Here is a 20,716-nt window from a genome sequence, read left to right on the forward strand (position 1 = left end):
AGCCTGGCATAGTTCTCCATTGAATCTTTCCTTCAGAGTCGGAGCTGCCTACCATAGAGTTCTGGAGGCAGGGCCTGCCTCGAGCACCCATAAGGGGTATCACCGGAAGAAGTTACGTAGTTTTGTTTCCTTTTTTCCTCTTATTTTTTTCCTTGATCTTAGGATCAATTTCACCTTGTTGTAGCCCGTCTTTCTACCTGCTTTGTTCAATATAAACCAGCCAGCTGCTGGATCTTTAAAAAAAAAAAACCGAGCTAGCGAAAGAAACGCCTCACATTATCTTCTCGTACAGCTTCAACCTGCTAGCCGAGCGCGGTGCCGGTCATAGCATCTGCTGCTCTCCCACAGTGCACTGTCTTCTGGCTGCAGAGCTAACCTACTGCTCCTCTTGCTTGTGCGATTTTTGCCCATTGGTGCCAGCCACAACACACGAGGGTCCATATCCAACTAATCAACCAAACTATTGATAAGTGATGATGATGATCAATAAATCAACCTGTTTAGGCATGCTGGTGGTCTTTGTGCATGGCCCTTCAGTTTGCAACAGGTAGCTTGCTAGGAACACGCATGTTTCCATGCTATCAAATGGCTAGCTAATTTACTTTGCTCCATACAACACTGACCAAACATGTCTCGGTATTAACAATACCTCATATCAAGAACAGAGTATCTAGTACCTACAGACAAAAATGCTGTGGTTTTTCAGTACTGCAGTTTGAGTGATACTTTGCTATCGAACACAACATGGAAAATTATATGAAAAATCATCTTATAAACTACTAACATAGTCTCTCGTTGCCTGAACACTCATTGGCTGTAACAACATGATCCAAAACTCCAAGCAAAACCTACAACGTGTAAAAAGGAAAAAAATATGTATCTAAATCTCATTGCCTACTAACATGGTCGGAAGGTGAGCTAGGGATTGGAATTTGGGAGGCAGTGTGGGAATTTTTCTCCAATCGAACAGTGCTATTTTTTAGGCGGAATCGAACAGTACTGAATCGAACGATTCACCAGGCAGGCTACAGGCTCGTCCGCGTGGTGTACGTGGTGTGTTGGTTCCTGGAAAATGAAAAATGAGCCTTCCACAACTAATTAAATCCCACAAAGTCAAGCCGTCTAGGCCTATCTTTTCTTTCTTCTTCCTCAGGAACATAACAGTTCGATAGAAACAGATGTCACCGTCAATGGCGCTGCTCCCCATCGACTAAAACAGAAAGGGGCTGAACTGGGGTACCCTGCTCCGCACCAGGAGAGCCGGGGCGGCCGCCCCTGCTCGCCCCCAATGGTAGGTCTGCCAGTGGCTCCTCTAATATGGGTATCACGATATCCAACCTTTCTTAAACTCGAGAATTCTACGAAAAGCAAGTGTGAGGGTTTAGATACACATATGGCTAAGACATAAAACATATAAATAACTTATAGAGTAGACGTGATAGTGTCCAGTGCAATGAGGTCACCCCCCCCCCCCCACCCCCCACCCCGCACACCCAAAGCTTGTTGGAATGAAACATGAACTTTTTTATGTTAATTATGTGTGAACTGAAACTATATATCTATAACATATTTATTTAATACTCCCTTCGTCCCAAAATAAGTGTCTCAAGCTTAGTATAATTTTGTACTAGAGCTAGTATAAAGTTAAGACATTTATTTTGAGACGGAGGGAGTATAAAAATATAATAATAGAGTGAAAACGACTAAGAACTTTTCAATGCATGCTTGCATATTTAGGTGGCAGTTTTAGATATTTAAAAATACATCAATGAGGATCACCTATTTTGTTATCAAGTAAAGTAAATTATGAATGGTAGGGATTTAGGCTTACAGCCGAACGACTCCCATATTGTCCAATTTGGATCATTGGTTCCAATCTAGTGGGCTTTTTTTTTCTTTCACTACTTTTTCCAACATCGGCCTGCTTCTCAAAACGCATGGACCTGGCGAGTCCACATCGTCCAGGTTGTGCATATATGCAATCACTAAACTAATTCGACAGTTTTTATTGACCGGGCCAGCGCATGATCAACAAGGCCATGAAGGTCTCATCTCTCGAAGCAATTGGAAAATAAGAAAAACTATAATACGTAATCTGGGTATTGTGAGTACAGATAAAAATTATGCTTCCGTAAGCACACTTTGTTTGGTTTAGGCATGAACGAAGTACACAAACTTGCAGCTATGTTGACTCTTCAATAAATGAAACCCGTAAAAAAATAAAGCCCTATGGACGATTTTTGTGGTGCTACAAAGAGAAAATTTGGCTAGTCCTAGGAGCAGTGCCGAATCACACCTTAGGTTGGGTTTCTTCACTAATATAAACGCGAAAACTGCCTATGATCATGTATTTAAAAAATATATAGGTCTGCATAAAAAGTAAGGTGATGCAACACCTATAGAAACTTCGTCATTCGATGAACAATCTAAATATATATTTTTGAGCTTATAATACATGTTTCATTAGTCAAAATGGACACCTAAAAGCCCTCACCCAACTTAAAAAAATGGATGGAGGCATTACAAATGTGTAAAATCTTTTAAAAAAATTGACGCACCATATACAAAAATTGAACATAGTCTACTGCTAATGCCTTGCCACTACCTCTAAATCCATAAACTCCCTTTCTATATATTTGCTGCCTTAGAGTGCGAGTCAATAGATGTTTTGTCGACAGTGAACCATCCACTTGACTATCAGTCAATGGAATAGATACTGGTATGCCTGTCTATTTTTCTAGTGTAATCAAGGCAGCGGTAATAGATTTTCATTGGCAATCTTTGTCCCATTAATTGATCTCGGTTGAACTTTCTAACTCGTTTTTGTGGTGAGCTTGCTGTGATTTCACCCGCTGACTCCTTACTTCGCGGCTGTGCATACGTACACACGGACAAAGAGATATTCATTCCACTTGGACGTGAGAACAGGTTTTCTTAGTGTCCTCTGTAGGTTAGCAGCGTAAAACCAACCATTGGCGACAACGAACTACTTGGCCGAGATGCTGTTGGCCACTGGAGCTCGACCTCGGCACGCCTGCACGCGTATATGGCACAGCAGGTGTTGCTCTTATTCTGGCCAGCGTGCACCAGCAGCCCGCGAGTTTCCCTTAATTACGGGAGCGGTTCTAACTGCACTAGCCAGCACGAGCAAATATTACACGCACAATCCGACTGTGGATAGGATACAAACATTTACATCATGCTTGTTAGGAAATAAACCACGAGTGGGTCATGACATGTTAGCCAAGGTCACGTACGTGCATGTGTGTCTGGATGTGATGGTCACCAGGTCTTGCGGAGGAGCGGGCTGCTCGGGCTGCTCACGTTGGAGGAAAGACCGGATCACCAGGTGAGATCGTGACTGCGTATGGTTGTTGGCCGAATGATAGGCCTGATCCTTGGACGTTGGAGCGAATCAAGAAGAGGTTAGTTGCTTAGCGGCCAGGTCATGTGGTAGTGGGCGTGCGTGGTGGCTCTGGTGTGTGCGCCCGTGTATATAAGCAGCTAGCAGTGCTAGCAGATGGAGTTGCGGCCATGAGGATAGCCAGAGGAGAGATGTAGTCTTCAGGTGGGCCGGTGTGTGTAGCCGTGCTCCGGTATGTTGCCGAGCAACGGGGTGTGCCGAGCCAAGTGTGAGGGGTCTAGAAGATGTAGTCTCCGTCGGGACCGTGGTGTGTGCCCGGTCGATGTGAGAGTTCTTCCGGGTTGTGCCGCGTGCGTGCGTGTGTACCTCATGTATGTGTTCGAGTCGTTGTGAGAAATAAAGCCAAGATACAGGCGTTGGTGCGCCGCGGCGTTCGTCGCCGGAAAAATCATGGTGTCTCCTTCATCTACCTTCGTCCGGCGTTTGGGTTTGTCCCAACAATGCTACTGTAAATATGGAAGTGAAATTTCAACCATAATGTGTTTTTGACAGTAGTCATGCAGAGGTCATGATGGGAAGTTGGGCTTCTAGGAGGGGTTTTCTTGGCGGCTTCGGTCCTAGTGATCGAGGGCACCATTGATTCTAGTTGTGCAGAACCTTTCGCTTATTGGTAATCGTTGCGTCTAGCTCCGGATCTTAATTAACCTGTGGAAGGCAGTGGTTGCATAGGACTGCTTGGAGGTTGTTAGAGCTACTAATAAAGGAAGTAGAGGAGGAGGACATGGAGTTTTTGATCTGAGCTCACATGCAACCTGATAACTGGTCAAATCAAAAATAGTTGTTTTCTTTATAAAAAAATCAGAGATTTTAATGAACGTTGATGAATTCTTCACCCACATACAAAATTTCGTGATGAAATGACATTTCATGGAGGTCTGGTCCCAAAAAAAAACGATGCTCTCAAAACACTATTGTTAGAAGCCTTTTGAAGCATCGATTCACGTTGTTTTCGCCCAGGCTGCCATAAATGTCATTTTATCGCAAAATTATATGTGCAGTTGAAATATTCATCAATGTTTATCACAAAATATACATTCCATTTTTTTTTGCTATTCACGAGGGAGCATGTGTGCAAATGTGATGATCATCAAGGAGATTAGGAGTATGAGAAGAAGCTAGGAGATATAGTCTTTTGTTATGAAAAGAAGATGATAATCTAGATACCCATAATATTGCTAGAAATCCTCTTGAATTAGTACCGGGCTGCCACGTCCATGGTTTGCATACCCCGGGCTATGTATTTTTTTATTATGGGTGAATAAATGAGCTAGGGTGTTTATCTGAAAGAGGCTACAAAAATTAGAGCTTATATACTAGCCTATGTAGAACTTTAAGGGGGCAACAAAATAGTACACTTACTTTGTTAGTTAAATAAAGACTTAAAAGTATATCATATGGAGCTGGGTACCTATATTATATTTTTTCCATTTCAATAATGCAACATGATCATCAATGCATGTGTTTGCAGGACAATGAATCTTCCATTTATGCATTGGTCAATGGAATAGATACTGTCTTACTGATATGCATGCCTGTTCTTTACTGTAACCAAGGCAACATTAATATTTCTTTATCACCGGAAATCTTTGATTCATTAATTGATCCCGGTTCAACTTTCTATCTCATTTCTGTGGCGAGCCATGTTCTCACTCGTTGGCTCCTTAATTCGTGAGAATATGGAATTTTCTTAGCCGTGTGTAGCTTAGCGATGTAAAAGGCATGTCTACTGCAAGCATTTGACTACGATGACATATTTGGCCAAGCCGCTCCCCATCTCGGAATGGGTGTCCGTTTGTTTCAATCCATCGTGGGATCAAGCCAATGCAACTATACAAAAGTCGGACTATGCGTAGTGCGATGCATATTTGCATGCTATATCGGACACATGAAGTCCCACTGGTTATTTTTCCCAACCCCAAAAATGTCGATAAATTAAATAATTTTCCATGAAAGCATGGTCAGTCCGTTTGAGGTCGCAATGTGATAGATTACTTGTTTATCTGAAGCAGAGTTCAAATTTTTTTCCGGAAGAAAATAGAGTTTATTAATGTTCCAGATTGACACCACTCAAGATAAAAATTACTGGTTTGCGAAAAAGAGATAAAATTCACTCCATGGCAAAAAAGAAGTTAAAACTCAATGCATTCCAAATTTATTAATACATGTGAATTCAATACAATACCAATACATGAACTTAGGACAGCGACGAAATTCATCAAGGACGTACAAACTACAAACATGCAATATATCGATCCATATTTCTTTTCCACCTCTTTATTAACCTCTTACATACTATTAGGGTCTTCGGTATATGTATTATATCATAGACAAAGCACACGAAATGATGTCCAGATCATTCTTCTTCTTCATCAATTCACACAAGAGGTTTAAATTGTATATGTGAATCCGGAATTCATGGCTTTGTAGCAATGCTGCCTAACAAATTAAAATTTCAGCGTGTCAGCTTTCTGCGGAGCCACGCACACAATATATATGCAGATGAGCAATTATAGTTCATATACCTGGGTTGGCTGGCTTTGCATGTTTCCTGCTTGGTGCAGGCGTCGGCAGTGCGGCAGTACTTGATGCTTTAGCTTTAGCTTCTGCACACATGCGAAATCACAAGAGATCTATAAATTTAGAGAAACTCGTTGATTATTGAGATATCTTGATTATTTGATCATGTAAAGAAAATGTGCGGCTTTGGGAGTCAGGGAAAGAAAGCTAGTTCAAAAAGGTGCCCGACGTCGACGATGTTGCACACGATCGTCGAGTACGTGTAGCTCTTGCTTCGAGACTAATAGAAAGCTCGAGTGCTGGGACTACTAACCAGAAGAAGATGCCGCTGGCTGCACATGTGGGTTTCCTGCACGGTAATATCAATCACTCAAACAGTAGTTGCACACGGATATGAGGTAATTAATCAGTTTTCAATGTAACATGGGGCTAAATTTGCAGAGGCTAGCGATGCCGATAGCATACACTAGGATCAGAACCTTTACTCCCGGTCGCAGAATAAGTTTTCAGTTCAGGCTCACTTTTACTCATCGCTGCATGGAAAATAAAAAGATACACAATTTATTTTACTTGGTTAATGAATGTGACTATGAAACTGGAGGTTAATTTTAGCTCACTTTTTGCCTTGCTCACTTTTCGCTCCATGCTGTTTGGAGTTGGAGAGGCCTTGCTTCGTAACTGGGCGTCTTCAGCAAGTTTGAGCTGTTGATGGCCAAATGGCTGGGAAAAGTTCGCCTCTTATAGGCCTATACGGATTGCGAACCCGTAGAAATTGCATGTAACTAGGATGATCATGACATCTCTCAAAGAAAAATTGTATATTCCACTCTATTTAGAGAAATTAATTGCACTGATGTATACATGCTGGTGGGTGCCAATGCCATTGAATCTTTTAATTTGACCCAGTTAGATTTGCAAGGATTTTCGCAGTCAAGAAATATATACCGCGTACGCATCCTGGAAAATACATAGAATAGACGAATATTTATTTGAAAAAGTACTAAGACATTTCCCCCCTTTCAATAATGCACCTTATATTGTTCAGTTGCGTGACAAACCAAGAGGGGAATGTACTATTTTCCCTCACACATGGATGTGATCCTCTTGTCCATGGTTCAGGATAACAAATATCCACATATTTCACATGAAAAGAAGATACCTTTCCAAACTGAAGGAAAATGTACTATTGGATTTTCTAGTTTAAGACAGTAGAAACTGCGTTTTCGTTATTTAGGAAAACCATGTATTTCTCAAGGTGTGAACATATATAATATCCTGCAATAGGGGCCTGATTGTAGCAGATGCCATTTCTTGGTTATATATTTTAGTATAATTTTAATCATTCCACAAATTTAGGAGCATGCAATCATTAACTGTTACAGATAACACTAAGATATAATCCATCGTATAATATGTTTTTAATCTAAATGACCGTGGTGACCTACCTAATGCTCTGAGATGGGTGTTACGTCACCCACCGGCAGATCGTAGCCTCCTTTGTACCCACCCACCGACTGAGGGGTAGCTCCTTAAATATGAGTACAACGATATCCAACCTTTCTTCTTAAACTTGAGAATTCTATCAAAAGCACATGTCATGGTTTAGAAACACATATAGCTAAGATGTACATAAAACATATAAATAACTAATAGATCCAGTGCAATGAGGTCGCCCCCCTCAAAGCCTGTTGGAATGAAACATGAACTTTTTTTATTAATTCTATGAGAGCTGAAACTGAATATATATACGATTTATTGTATATCTACAAAATATTTATTTAGTACTTTCTCCGTCCCATAATATAAGAACGGTTATAAACACTGCACTAGGTGTCACCTATTTTATTATCGAGTAAAGTAAATTATGAATGTTAGGATTTTAGGCTTACAACAAAATGCCTCACACTTTGTCCAATTTACATAGTGAGTTTTGATCTAGTGGGCTATTTTGTTTGGGAAAATTTTGGTTTTGTCACTCTAGTTTTTGCCAAATTTTCTTATGCCACTCTAGACTTTGAGATTTTACTTTTGTCATTCTTAGCTTTTGACAATTATCACAATTGCCATTCCATGAAAACGCAAACTAATTTTATTTCACTTTTGTCACTCTTAGCTTTTGACAATGTATCAGAATTATCACTCTAATTTTTTTGTTTATGCCACAAAATAGCAATTGTGATAATTGTCAAAAGCTAAGAGTGGAAAAATTAAATGTCAAAATATGGGGTGGCATAAGGAAAATTAGCAAAAATAAAATTTTACCTTTTCTGTTTCAGTACTTTCTCCAACATGGGCCTGCTTCTCAAAACACATGGACCTCCCACGTTCATAACGTCGACGTCCCCAATGACAAATTGCATGATTGCTTGTCTCCCTATCCTGCTGCCACCTCCGCTATGGTATCCTGCCGATGCACATACTGGTAACATTGTGCACAATGCCGGTGCAGCAGGGCTTCAAGCAGGCAAAAATTGCAACCCTAGTCTAGGATTACAGCCTACTTGGCCGCTCGTCATGACCACTTCACCAACATCACCCTCGACGTCTTGTTCTCGGTTTTCGCTACCTAGCTCATATGCCTCTCCACAACTTCTACGCAGGCCGGTGACCAATCCCATCACCCTCCTCAAAGCTCCAACTCCAGTCCATGGCATCTAATAGATGCAAACCGTGTCTTGATCTTTCAAAGAGAAATACACGTCGATTTGGATGGATTTGACTATGGCGATCGGACTATTACATGTGACGAAGTTGTGCATATGCAATCACTAAACTAATTCCACCGTTTTTATTGACCAGGTAGGAGCATGATCAACAAGACCATGAAGGTTTAATTTCTAGAAGCAATTGAAAACTAAAAAGATATAATATATAATCTGGATATTGCGAATATAGATAAAAATTAGGCATCCTTGCTTGGATTAGGCATAAACGAAGTTCAAGAAGTTGCATCTATGTTGACTCTTTAATAAACAGAACTCATAAAAAATAAAGCACTATGGGCGAAATTTATGGTCCGACAAATGGAAAATTCGGCTAGTCCCTAGGAGCAGGGCCGAATCTCACCTTACGTCCGGTTTCTTCACTAATATATAGATGATAAAAACTGCCTATGGTCATGTATTTCAAAAATATATGGGTCTGCATCAAAAGCAAAGTGATGCAAACCCTAGAGAAATTTCATTCGATGGCCGAATCCAAATATTTTTTTAGCAAATAATACATGTTTCATTAGTCAAAATGTGAACTCCAAAAAGCCCGCACCCAACTTAAAAAACGTATGGATGCAGTACAAATGTGTAGAATATTTATTTAAAAATTGACACACTATATATAAACATTGAACACAGCCTTCTGCTAATGTCTTTTTTCTTTTTGAAATTTACTGCAAATGTCTTGCCACTACCTCGAAATCCGTAAACTCCCTTTCTATATATTTGCTGCCTTAGAAGACGAGAAGGTGTATGATCAGCAGAACGTTCCCTAGAGTGCAAGTGGCCGAGGACTCCATAATTAGTTGCATACATGTGACTTTTGCTAGTTATTATTACCGTTCGTTTTTTCGTTTGTGTAATGTGACACAACCAAATCAATAGATGTTTTGTCGGACAGTGAACCACCCACTTGACAAACAGTCAATGGAATAGATACCGATTGCCTCCCTTTCTACTGTAATCAAGGCAATGATAATAGATTTCCCCATCATTGGCAATCTTTGTCTCATTAATTGATCTTGGTTGAACTTTCTAACTCGTTTTTGTGGTGAGCTAGCTGTGATTTCACTCGCTGACTCCTTATTTCGCGGCTGCGCATACGTACACACGGAGATTATTTTTTTTAAAATGGAAGCAAAAGTTTTTCCTCATCCATTAGAGAATAGAAGAAAATCGGACAAAAACAATTACAAACCGCTGAGCAGCACACACTGGATATCCCACACATACTTTGCGACAAGGGCATCATCAAGACAACACGCAGGCGCAGGGGCGGAGACAGGACCCCGAGCTCCCAGGGCCTGGGCCTGGGTAAAGAGGCCCATCTTCTTTCTTGAGTGTAGCAAATATTAACGGCATGAGACCAAAATTCAGGATATTTTTGAAGGCAGCCCCGGGTTTGCTGTTTGCCTCGCTCCGCCCCTGCGCAGGTGTCATCATCATCACTTCTTCCCTAGTAGGCCTCACCGCCAACCCTAAAACATTGAGCAAACGGCTCCGACTTCACCATAGATGATCATAGACCCCACCCACACTGAAGAGGCAAGTGGAGCCACATGAAGACCCATGCCAGAACTCAGTCACCCGCGACAAGACAGCGCAACTCCAATTCTGACCAAGAACTACGAAGGAGAGCTAGACAAGGTTGGCAGCGTGGATGATCACTGAACGGACCACCCGTCACCCATCATCGTATACCATCGGGCCCTACCACATAAGCTTCGACTTCACTGCAACAAATAGTCGAGGCAATCACACAGACACGACGGAGAAGAGCCGACTACCTCAACAGACGCCACATCTCCGACCTTGCTCACCACCAATAATGTTGGTAGTGAAACCTCAATGCAAACACCGACGCCATCCACTATCCCCGCATGTCTATGCCCAGCTTCAAAGATGAAGCCCGCTAGAGGGAAAACGACACCAAGGCGTCGCAATCGTCCCATCACCTGGGATAAGGGCCCCCCCCCCCCCCCGAGCTGCACCGTCGACTAGATCCATGCGAGAGGGGTGCAACAACTAAGTAGCAATGCCTCCAAGAAGCTCAACAACAACTGCAGCCACCTCCATCGCTACTCACGTCACAAGGCCGAGACATGGTTCTCACCTGATTTTTTACATTAACAAGAGTACGTGAAAACCTATTAACAAAGGATCTAGTTCCAAAAATCTCGACACGAGAAATCAAAGAGTGAAAATGATTCGGTATTTCGACCCATGGTTCAAAAGATGAAACCTTTTGATAAACGAATCTACGCAAAAGAAAAACTCCTAGGTTACTAGTGCCCCACTTGTCAGCGCATGAAAAGTTGGAGAGTGACCTTTGCAAAGGATAATTCTTAACTAGTGATTTCGTTGGTTCATCGATTGTAATTCTCTTACTTTTTTGTCCATTTTTCCTATTGTTTATTTTTTTCGTTTTTATTTATATATTCATATTTTTTGTTTTGGCTTTATCTTTTGTTCTTTGTGTTCTTTTCTTTCCTTTTTGGTGTTTTCATTCTTCTTTGGCTTTCGCTTTCATGAATAATCCATGCATAATTTTTAAAACATATGCATACTTTTTCAAAATACGCAATCACTTTTCAAATTAAATGAATATCTGTGCATTGCATGGTCATTTTGAACATATGCATACTTTTTTAAAATACACAATCACTTTTCAAATTAAATGAATATATGTGCATTGCATGGTCATTTGGAAAATACATGATGAAAAATTATGAATACATGACATTGGTTTTGGGAATTACACTATACACGTTTTAAAATGCATGATGAACATTTTTGAAAAGATAAGAACAACTTTAAATACACGGACAATATTTTATATTTCATACATTAAAACATGTTTTAAATATAAGATGGATATTTCTGAATGTATAATGGATAATTTTAAACCATGGAAACTAAATTTTAATAAATAATAATTAGTTTGAAATTGTACTATAATGTTTTTTAAATATATGCTTTTTAAATACTAGGTCAAACTTTTAGAAAATTACGCATATATTCTAAAACAAATATTCAACATTTTTGCACACAATAAATAACCTTTAACACATGACAATTTTTGTAAAATTTTAGAAACATTTTAATACATGAAAATTTTCTTATATTTAGGTAAGTGAATATAACTACTCTATATAAAAATGGAAAATGGAAAAACGCTAGAAATACTACATCCTTTTAGAGCTAACAAAACTGTATATAGTATTTTTTAGAGCCAACAAAACTGTACATACTGTCGTAGAAAAACAGTTCATAGTGCAGCATTTTTTTGAGCAAAACTAGCTAGATTGTGTTGATCAATAACAATGTTTAGAGGAATGGCAATTGGATCATGAGGAGATCCCAACCACATTTGCCTCCCTTGTGGAAGAGAGACACCAAACCTAGCTAGATTATGAGTTTCAACATTAGAAGCTCGAGATTTGAACGAGAAATTACAAGTAATAACAGTTTGTAAAGTTTCTTGTATCTCTTTGATAACCTCTCTGTCTTCTCCACCTACACCATGATGAATGCGATTTACTACCTGTTTGCAGTCTGATGCCTCATGATGAATGCGATTTACTACCTGTTTGCAGTCTGATGCCTCCTGGATGTGCTGCATGCCTAGATCTTGTGCCAAGGCGAGCCCTTCCCTGCAAGCGAGAGCTTCCAATATAGCTGGATTGACAAGCGCCCTTGTATAACTAGCAACGAAGACACTAGATATGTTCCATCTCGATAGTGGCAAACAACGATTGTAGTACCCATGTTGTAAGCAGTACATACCCCTGCGTCCATGTTAATCTCGACAAAATCTTCGTTCGGTGCCACCCATTTCCCGCGCACCAAATTAGAGACCATACTTCGATGGAAGAAAAAACTAGCAATCATATGGCATGTTGGACCCGCCCACCTAGTTTAGACCGCTGCCAATAGCTTGCAAGAGGGGAGACATAGACGTAACCTATACCTTTGCGCACATATATCTATATACTACTCCCTCCTTTCCGGTTTATAGGGCTCAAATCTGAAATCTCATCAACCAAGGTGAATTGTAAGTGGATGGCACTAGTTTAAACTAGCCAATGAAATATTTCTCACATATTTAATTTCCAAGGCAATAAATGTACATCCTTTCTTTCATTGGACTTGCATGGTGCATGTAAAAAACGATGCATGCATAGCCACTCATCTCCTTTCTCTAAACTCTATAAATTAAATATGGCGTGAAACTCAAAACACTTTAACTCACTTAGACTCAAAATGAGCCTAATATAACGGCAATATGAAAATTTTAAGATGAGCCCTATAAACCGGAAAGGAGGGAGTACTACCTTCGTTCTGGTTTATTAGTTTCCTCGTATTTTGGGTTAAAATTTGACCACATATTTAACTAGGAAATGTTAGTGCATATCATAAAAATTATATATTATTGAATTCTTATTTGGATGTCTGTTTCTAATGATATTATTTTTATGTATGACTTATATTTGTTAATTAAAATCATGATTAAAACATGACCCAAAATATGGAGGGGACTAGCTAGTAAACCAGGATGAATGTAGTACATCATGTTATAAAACTTTGACCGCCCCATCTTACACATATTTTATAATTCAAAATTTAAACCCTTCCACGCTATGCAAATCTCGGTGTAGTACTTATTATCGTTTTTTTCCTCGTTTCCATAATGTGACATCATTGAGTCATTGCATGATTTGTAGCATAGTGAATATTTCATTTGTGCATAGCTCAATCCATCAATGGGATAGATACTGTCATATCAACATGCATGCCTCTTTTTTCTACTGATCGTTGTTTCATTAATTGGTCTTGTTGAACTTTCTAACTCATTTTTGTGGTGAGATGGCTGTGTTCTCATTGCGTTGGCTCCTTCATGAGAATGTGGAATCTCCTTTGAGGCATGTGTAGCTTAGAGGTGTAAAATTAAAGGCACGCCTACTACACGCATTTGATGACGATGACATACCCTATTGGATTGCTCTTGGCCACCTCACTCGATCCATCTTGGCATAGCTGGTTTTTGGTGTGTACTCTGGTATCAGCGCAGGTGTTCGAGTGCCCCGTCGGGTGTCTTGTGAAGTGTGACCTTATGGCATGTTGGATGCTTTGTGTGCTTTATGCCTAGTCTATTTAGGCACTGTGCAGGTTTTTGACTGGTTTTCCTCTTATAAATCAAGCAGTTTGGGTCATTGTACCATATTTTTCTTCATAATGAATATTAACAACTCTCCTGTTATCATTAAAAAAATCAATCGTAACATCAAGCCAATACTAGGACGTAGCTCTGTTTAATAAGATGCATATTTTTATGCAATATTCGACACATGAAGTTATGTCATGCTATTCCCTAAAAAATATTTTATGTCATGCTAGTCGCTAAAGTGAATTTTCCACCATAATGTGTTCTCCACGCAGATATGATAAAACAGGGTGAATTAACAGAAGCTTAGATAGACTTGCACAATTGCACTAGTAGCAAATTTTTAGATATAGCACTTATATGCAACACTTTAAATAACTATGGTTGTTATAGTCCCCACAAAGAAAGTAAATAACATTGTTGAGGAAATCGTTAACCGGTAGTTGTTCTGATAGATGCGAAGTTGTCCCTGTCTTTCGATGAGATGGTGGCTATCGTTTTTGGTGGAGTAAACTTTGACGATCCAACTACGAACGTGCGAAGATGCCGTGCCTTAGCAATCGCTAAACCAACTCCGAGAGGTTATTGACCATGCCGGAGCACGATCAACCTGACCATGAGGGTTTGTTTCCTGCACGCAAACGAAGAACAAGCAAGAAGCTAAAAATGCAATCTAGATATTGCGAATATAAGAGGAAATCTTTATTGATGAAAGTGGAGCTCTGTGACGCCTTGGCCGGTCTTGTCGTAGAACACAAACGAAGGACACAAAGTTACAACTATGGAGAACTTGTAACTGAAACAAAACACAAGTCTAAATGGTGCCCAAAGGGCTGTATATATGAGAGAATAGAGAGGGATTTTCGTGACCCTTGGAGGAGGAGTCCGAAAATGACCCTAAACTCGGTTTCCCGACACACACTGACTCTAAAAATAGCCTATGTGGTAGTATTTCGAAATTACAAGGCCCTGGCCCAAAAAATAAGGTGACGCAACACCTATAATAGCCTCTGGATGAAATTTATGAAGTGACATCTTGTATATTTCGTCCAAGCCTTCATGTTTTTCTTATGGTGGCTTCAAAGTCCAATAATCACCAGCGGAAGGTCCCTTGTTCTTTCCCGCTTGTGCATCTTCCCCTTCATTCTTGATCCCGCTCCAATTGCCATCCTCCTTGTCCATATGCCGGGTCCTTCAATCATATGCAAAACAAAAGTATCTAATTTAGGCAGCATCATATGTTCATGAACATTAGAAGGATTTTGAAGAAACGAAAGTACCTGATAATTCAATTGACGTGCGCGAGCTCTAGTAACTGGTCCAGTAGGTATAGCAGGTGTAACAATTGTATCAATGTCCTCATCATGTTCGGTTGGTTGGCGACTAGAGAATTAATAGGCTAATCAGCAAGTTAGTCCAATAATCAAATGATTAATTATTTTATCGGCTATTCAATGACCCTACAAGTATGGATTAATCGACAAGTTAACTAATTAATTCCATGAATTCTTGAACATGGGTAAATAATATTGTGGTTATATGTAGAAAGGTACGAAAGGCCGGAGCACTTTTTTGCAGATAATTAAGGAGTTTTATTTCATTATACTGCATCCAGAACAACCAAAATTGGCGAAACAATTAGCCAACCTATTTTTAATTGAGGCTACTTTCTAGGACATAAACTCTCATTCTCGCATCAACCTTTTGATCAGAACAACTAGATGTCCGTACACCAAGCCAAGGTATCGTCTCCCAAGGCAAACAGGGCAACCGAAGAACCAGCATGAAAGATAAATGAGAATCTATCCATTGAAGCGCCATGTCCATGCCCTCTGTTATCAGGTGGATCTCCACTTCGAGAGCTTCATTATCGCTACGAAGTGAAAGCAATCCTCCAATCAGAGTTCCAAAGAATCATGCCCGACCCCGTGGAGCCATCTGCTGTGATGAAAGAGCCACCGACGGAGAGCACGATATGGCGCTTGCATACATTGTGGAAGGAATTTCTTGCTGCATTACTAAGATAATTTTTTGTTGTATATTCTTCGGTAACTAGCTTGTGTTTACCTTTTTTATTCAAATTCAATAAATTTAGACATTTTTTGTGAAATTTGAAATACCTTTGAATGATTCCAAGTTGTATTAGTAGGTGTGGCATTACTCTTAAGAAAGTGAGATCCATACCCACTTGCGCAGTCTAGACCCATCTTTAGAGGAGAAACTGATGGTCCAATTACTCATTTCCACCTGCATTTGTTTGCCGCCATCCGTTTCTTGCAGGGAAGGAGATCATGGGGGGAGAGAAGCCGAACAATAAGAGGTAGTAGAGCAGACCTGATTCTAAGGCTGTCTAACAACGTGCCATGTTCCAGGTGGGCTTTTCTTTAGGGCATATATTAGCATATGTGCCAATTGGCTGGCAACTTATATCTCTAGCAGGCCACATGCCTATATCCCATGGGCCACGCATGAATGGAACATGCACTAGTAGCGGTTAGTGGAACGGAGAGATGCCCGAGGGGAAGCACCAGAAGCCAAAGAATTAGGTAATGGGCACAGCTATTTACTGAGGAGACGAAGTGAACTTATGCAGAACATAGGCATAGAGTTATATTACGTGGTCAGCGATTGACCCCATACAGATTGGAACCTGACGAGTTGTTTGATTTCTGTTGAGGTGAAGGCTGCAAGTTGAATGAACGCCGACGTGACATCATGATGATTGTAAACAGTCTGCATGTAGAGAGAATTGCTAGTAGTGGTGATCAACTTCTTAAAAATGTAGGATTTAGTGTAAACTGCATGGAAATATTACTAGAAAATGGTACAAAATAAACTGTACTTATCAGTCTGAATATCCACTTGAGGTGTGAATGTAATATCCCACAAGAGTCTGTTCGTGTGTAATTTCCTAGGTCTTTCCACTTAAATCGGCACAAGTCTTTTGAGGTTTTCCCCCGTAAAGTCTCTTGAGAGTTAATGTAATAGCTCTCTAGCTAGCTAATAAGTCTTGATATTCTACATAAACAGCTACTGGTATGCAGATGGTATACCTGTTATGGCGGATTTTTTCTTGATTTGACTAGCCGATGTGTATATATATGGTAGATTTTTCCTTGATCGTTCCAAGTTGGAGTAAAATTTAAGTTCTGAAAGCATCAAGTCAAGTCATTTACATGTAGAGTTTGGACGATATACACTTCCTGATAATTGATTGGGCTATTCGCTAATTAACTAGTACAAAATAATCTTGGTATTTCGTTCTGAGAAGAAATGGACAAATTAATTCCCAACTGTTTCAACAATGAATACCTTTTTCTCGCAATAGTCATGGACAACCCATTACAATAACTAGAGGATACCCCACGCGTTGCCGCCGGAATTGGTTGATGAAATTCAGGGTTGATAATATGAAAACTAAAATTTAAAATACATATTACTTACTACATTTGATTATGTATGGTTTTAATAATATATTTAATAAATATAAGTAGAATAACTAAGTGAGAAGGTATTTTTCATACATGGTTGAATGTTTAGGTTGGCTACATTCAGATTTTTCGCATGTGTTGGTGCAAAATTCAAACATTGTTTTAACTTGCAAGTAATGCTTTGTTATAAAAAAAATGCTTTTTAAGATCAGACTAGTCGTACAAAATCATACCAAAGGTGTTGTATGCATCCTTCTTAATGTACTACTGATATGAATTTCTACCAGAACTTAGTGTGCGTCTCTCTATTGTGGCCGGGTACAATTCGGATATTGTTCGGTCGTGCTGACGGGAAGTGACATGTCAATTATTTTTTCCATTACAACACACGGTCATATTTGCTAATTAAATGCTAACAAAAAAAACATGTTAGTTAAGCTAGATTATGATAATACACGCATGACCAAACACATCCTTAAACACGACGGCGAAAAGTATGTTCAGCTGCACATTTGCTAGTATGCGGGTCGTCCATGACTGTATACATGTTACTTTTGCTACTTATTACGGTCCGTTTTCTTCACTCAATAATGTGACATGACCGAGTCTGTGCATGACAGTGTGAATTTCCCGTTATTACATGGTCAATGAAATAGAACATATGTGCATGGCTGTTCTTATACGGCAATCAAAACAGTAATAAGATAGTTCTACTGAGTCACAACGTCCTTGCTTCCGGTATAATTAAAGAAGTGACGACAACGTCAGTTCCCAATGGTCATGCCACGTGGCTTTTTTTTGTCGAGAGTACCTCTCGGCGTATGCTCCGTTTGTCGTTCGGTGCGTGTCCGCTATGAAGCATGCACTGCTGGCAAAGGGACGTTGTTGTCGTGAACCAGCGTTTGTCAAGGGTAGCTTTCGACATATATTTGTTTGTCGAGAGCGAGAGCCAAACAGCCGGCGTATATGAAAAATCCAGTAGTGAGTAGTGGTGATCAACTTTTTAAAAACGTTGGATTAGTGAAAACTGCACGAAAATATTACTAGAAAATGGTACAGAACAAACTGTACTTATCAGTCTGAATATTCACTCGAGGTGTGCATGTATGGCCTGTTTGGTCCAAACCATACTTTATCAAGTCAAAATTTAACAGCCATAGCTTAGTTGGCATGTTTTTGATTTTTGCAATACTTTATTGTCTCTATGGCCCATTTGACATAGAGTTAAAATTTCTTGCCAACTTTTATCAAAGTTTGGCGTTCGTTTTTTCAGCCACTCTTTGTGGCTTGGCACACTTTGATGGCTTGTCAACTTTGGCTTGACAAAATTAGTCTTCAACCAAACAGGCCCGTAATATCCCACTAGAGTCTGATAGTGTGTAATTTCCTAGATCTTTCCACTTCAATCTGCACAAGTCTTTGAGGGTTTTCCCCCGTAAAGTCTCTTGAGAGTTAATGTAATAGCTCTCTAGCTAGCTACTAGGCCTTGATATTCTACATAAACAGCTACTGGTATGCAGATGGTATACCTGTCATGGCGGATTATTTCGTGATTTGACTAGCCGATGTGTATATATATGGTAGATTATTCATTGATCGTTCCAAGTTGGAGTAAAATTTAATTTCTGAAAGCATCAAGTCAAGTCATTTACATGTAGAATTTGGAGGATATACATTTCCTGACAATTGATTGGGCTATTCGCTAATTAACGAGTACAAAATAATCTTGGCCAAACGCATCCTTAAGCACGACGGCGAAAAGTATGTTCAGCTGCACATTAGCTAGTATGCGGGTGGTCCATGACTATATACATGTTACTTTTGCTACTTATTACGGTCCGTTTTCTCCATTCAATAATGTGACATGATCGGGTCGATCATCGCATGACAGTGTGAATCATCCGTTATTCCGTGGTCAATGGAATAGGACATATGTGCATGGCTGTTCTTATACGGCAATCAAGACAACAATAAGATAGTTCTATTACTGAGAATCTTCATTTCATTGATTGATCTTGGTTGAACTTTTCTAACGAATTTTTGTGGTTCATCATGCCAGTTCGCTACTCAGTGGCTGTTAATACACGCAGACAAATGGATACTCTCTAGTCTCCAACTGTACGTGCGAACATGGAATTTCGTCTTACAGACATCTATACTTTGCCGTGGGTTACTTGTTGGCTTTTGAACAACTCTAGATCAACAAACCAGAGAGCAGCGGCACACGCTAGTTCAAAGCTAGCAAGCTGATAGGCTAATAGCTGGATGGATCCTTTCACTACGTAGGATTAGTACATGCATAGACGTACGTAGCAGCACGCCGGCACGCCTCCGGCAAGACGCACGCACACGAGAACACGAGCACACGCGATTGGATTGCCGTAGGCACGATGTCTCGTGCCTGTTAAACTTTGTATTGCTTTTCTTTTTTTTGGTGTTATAAGCACCACCCCTAAGGTGCCTTTTATACACATCCATAAGGGACTATGGAAATAGACTAGGATATCCAAATACTACTAGGACTCGATTTGGCTTTTTTCCTAATCCTATGCGTACAGGGCAACGTGATTAACTCACATTCATCCCCTAATCACGATGTCCTTATTTATGACCTGGGTCCCAAACACGATTGTTGCTTCTCATAACTGTTATCATCGGTATGGCCTTTGCCGTCCCTTGCAGCATTTCATGGACTATCTTTACTATCGTCGGCTCGTCCGTAGCTTTATGACAACACTCCTTTTTAGTCGTGTCTTCAATCTTTACCTCTTCTTCGGTGCTTTGTAGACTGTCCTTCGGATCATCGATGGCACATCTTTTGAACCTGAGCGTGACCATACTTTGGTCTAACTTTGAATTCCAAGCTCTTGGCGCTTGCATCAGCCCGTAAAGTGCCTTCTTGAGCTTGTCAACTTCCGTTTGTTCGTTTTTCTTCTCGTACCTGAGGGGTTGTTCTACATACACTTCTTCTATGAGATTGCCGTTGAGGAAAGCGGATTTAACATCCATATGATGAACCTTCCAATCCTCTTGTGCTGCCAAAGCTAGGAGCACTCTCACCGTCTCGAGTCGAGCAACCGGTGCAAACACCTCATCATAGTCAACTCCTTGACGTTGTACATACCCCTTTGCAACGAGTCTTGCCTTGTACTTCACAATGGCACCCTTCGTGTCCTTCTTTAACTTGTAAACTCACTTCAAACCTATCGCGTTTTGGTTTGGAGGTCGGGTTACCAAAGTCTGCGTGCCATTGCTCTCAATCGCCTTCATCTCCTCATCCATGACGTGCGTCCAGCTAGGACTTTTGCTCGCCTCTACGAAGTTCGTCGGCTCCTCAACTACGAACAGACATAGTACGGAGTACTCGAGCGTAACTGGCTTTGTGTACTTGTAGACTTTCTTGAGGGTCTTGTAGCGACGAGGCCCTGAGGAGTCCGTTGTGGCTTGCGAAGGAGGCGACACAAATTGT

The 20,716-nt window shown here is 40.2% G+C and overlaps 1 long non-coding RNA gene across 1 annotated transcript; it reads right to left on the reverse strand.

Moving 5' to 3' along the window:
- Positions 1 to 5,545: 5,545 nt before the first annotated feature.
- LOC123411265 lies at positions 5,546 to 6,642 on the reverse strand. The gene is made up of 5 exons (XR_006613231.1): positions 6,559 to 6,642; positions 6,421 to 6,474; positions 6,255 to 6,290; positions 5,947 to 6,027; positions 5,546 to 5,860 (listed from the first exon to the last, which is right to left on the reverse strand). It is a non-coding gene; the product is annotated as an uncharacterized LOC123411265 (long non-coding RNA).
- Between the last annotated feature and the right edge of the window lie 14,074 nt (positions 6,643 to 20,716).

Source organism: Hordeum vulgare, chromosome 1H (assembly GCF_904849725.1).
Source record: "Hordeum vulgare subsp. vulgare chromosome 1H, MorexV3_pseudomolecules_assembly, whole genome shotgun sequence".
Lineage (NCBI taxonomy): Eukaryota > Viridiplantae > Streptophyta > Magnoliopsida > Poales > Poaceae > Hordeum > Hordeum vulgare.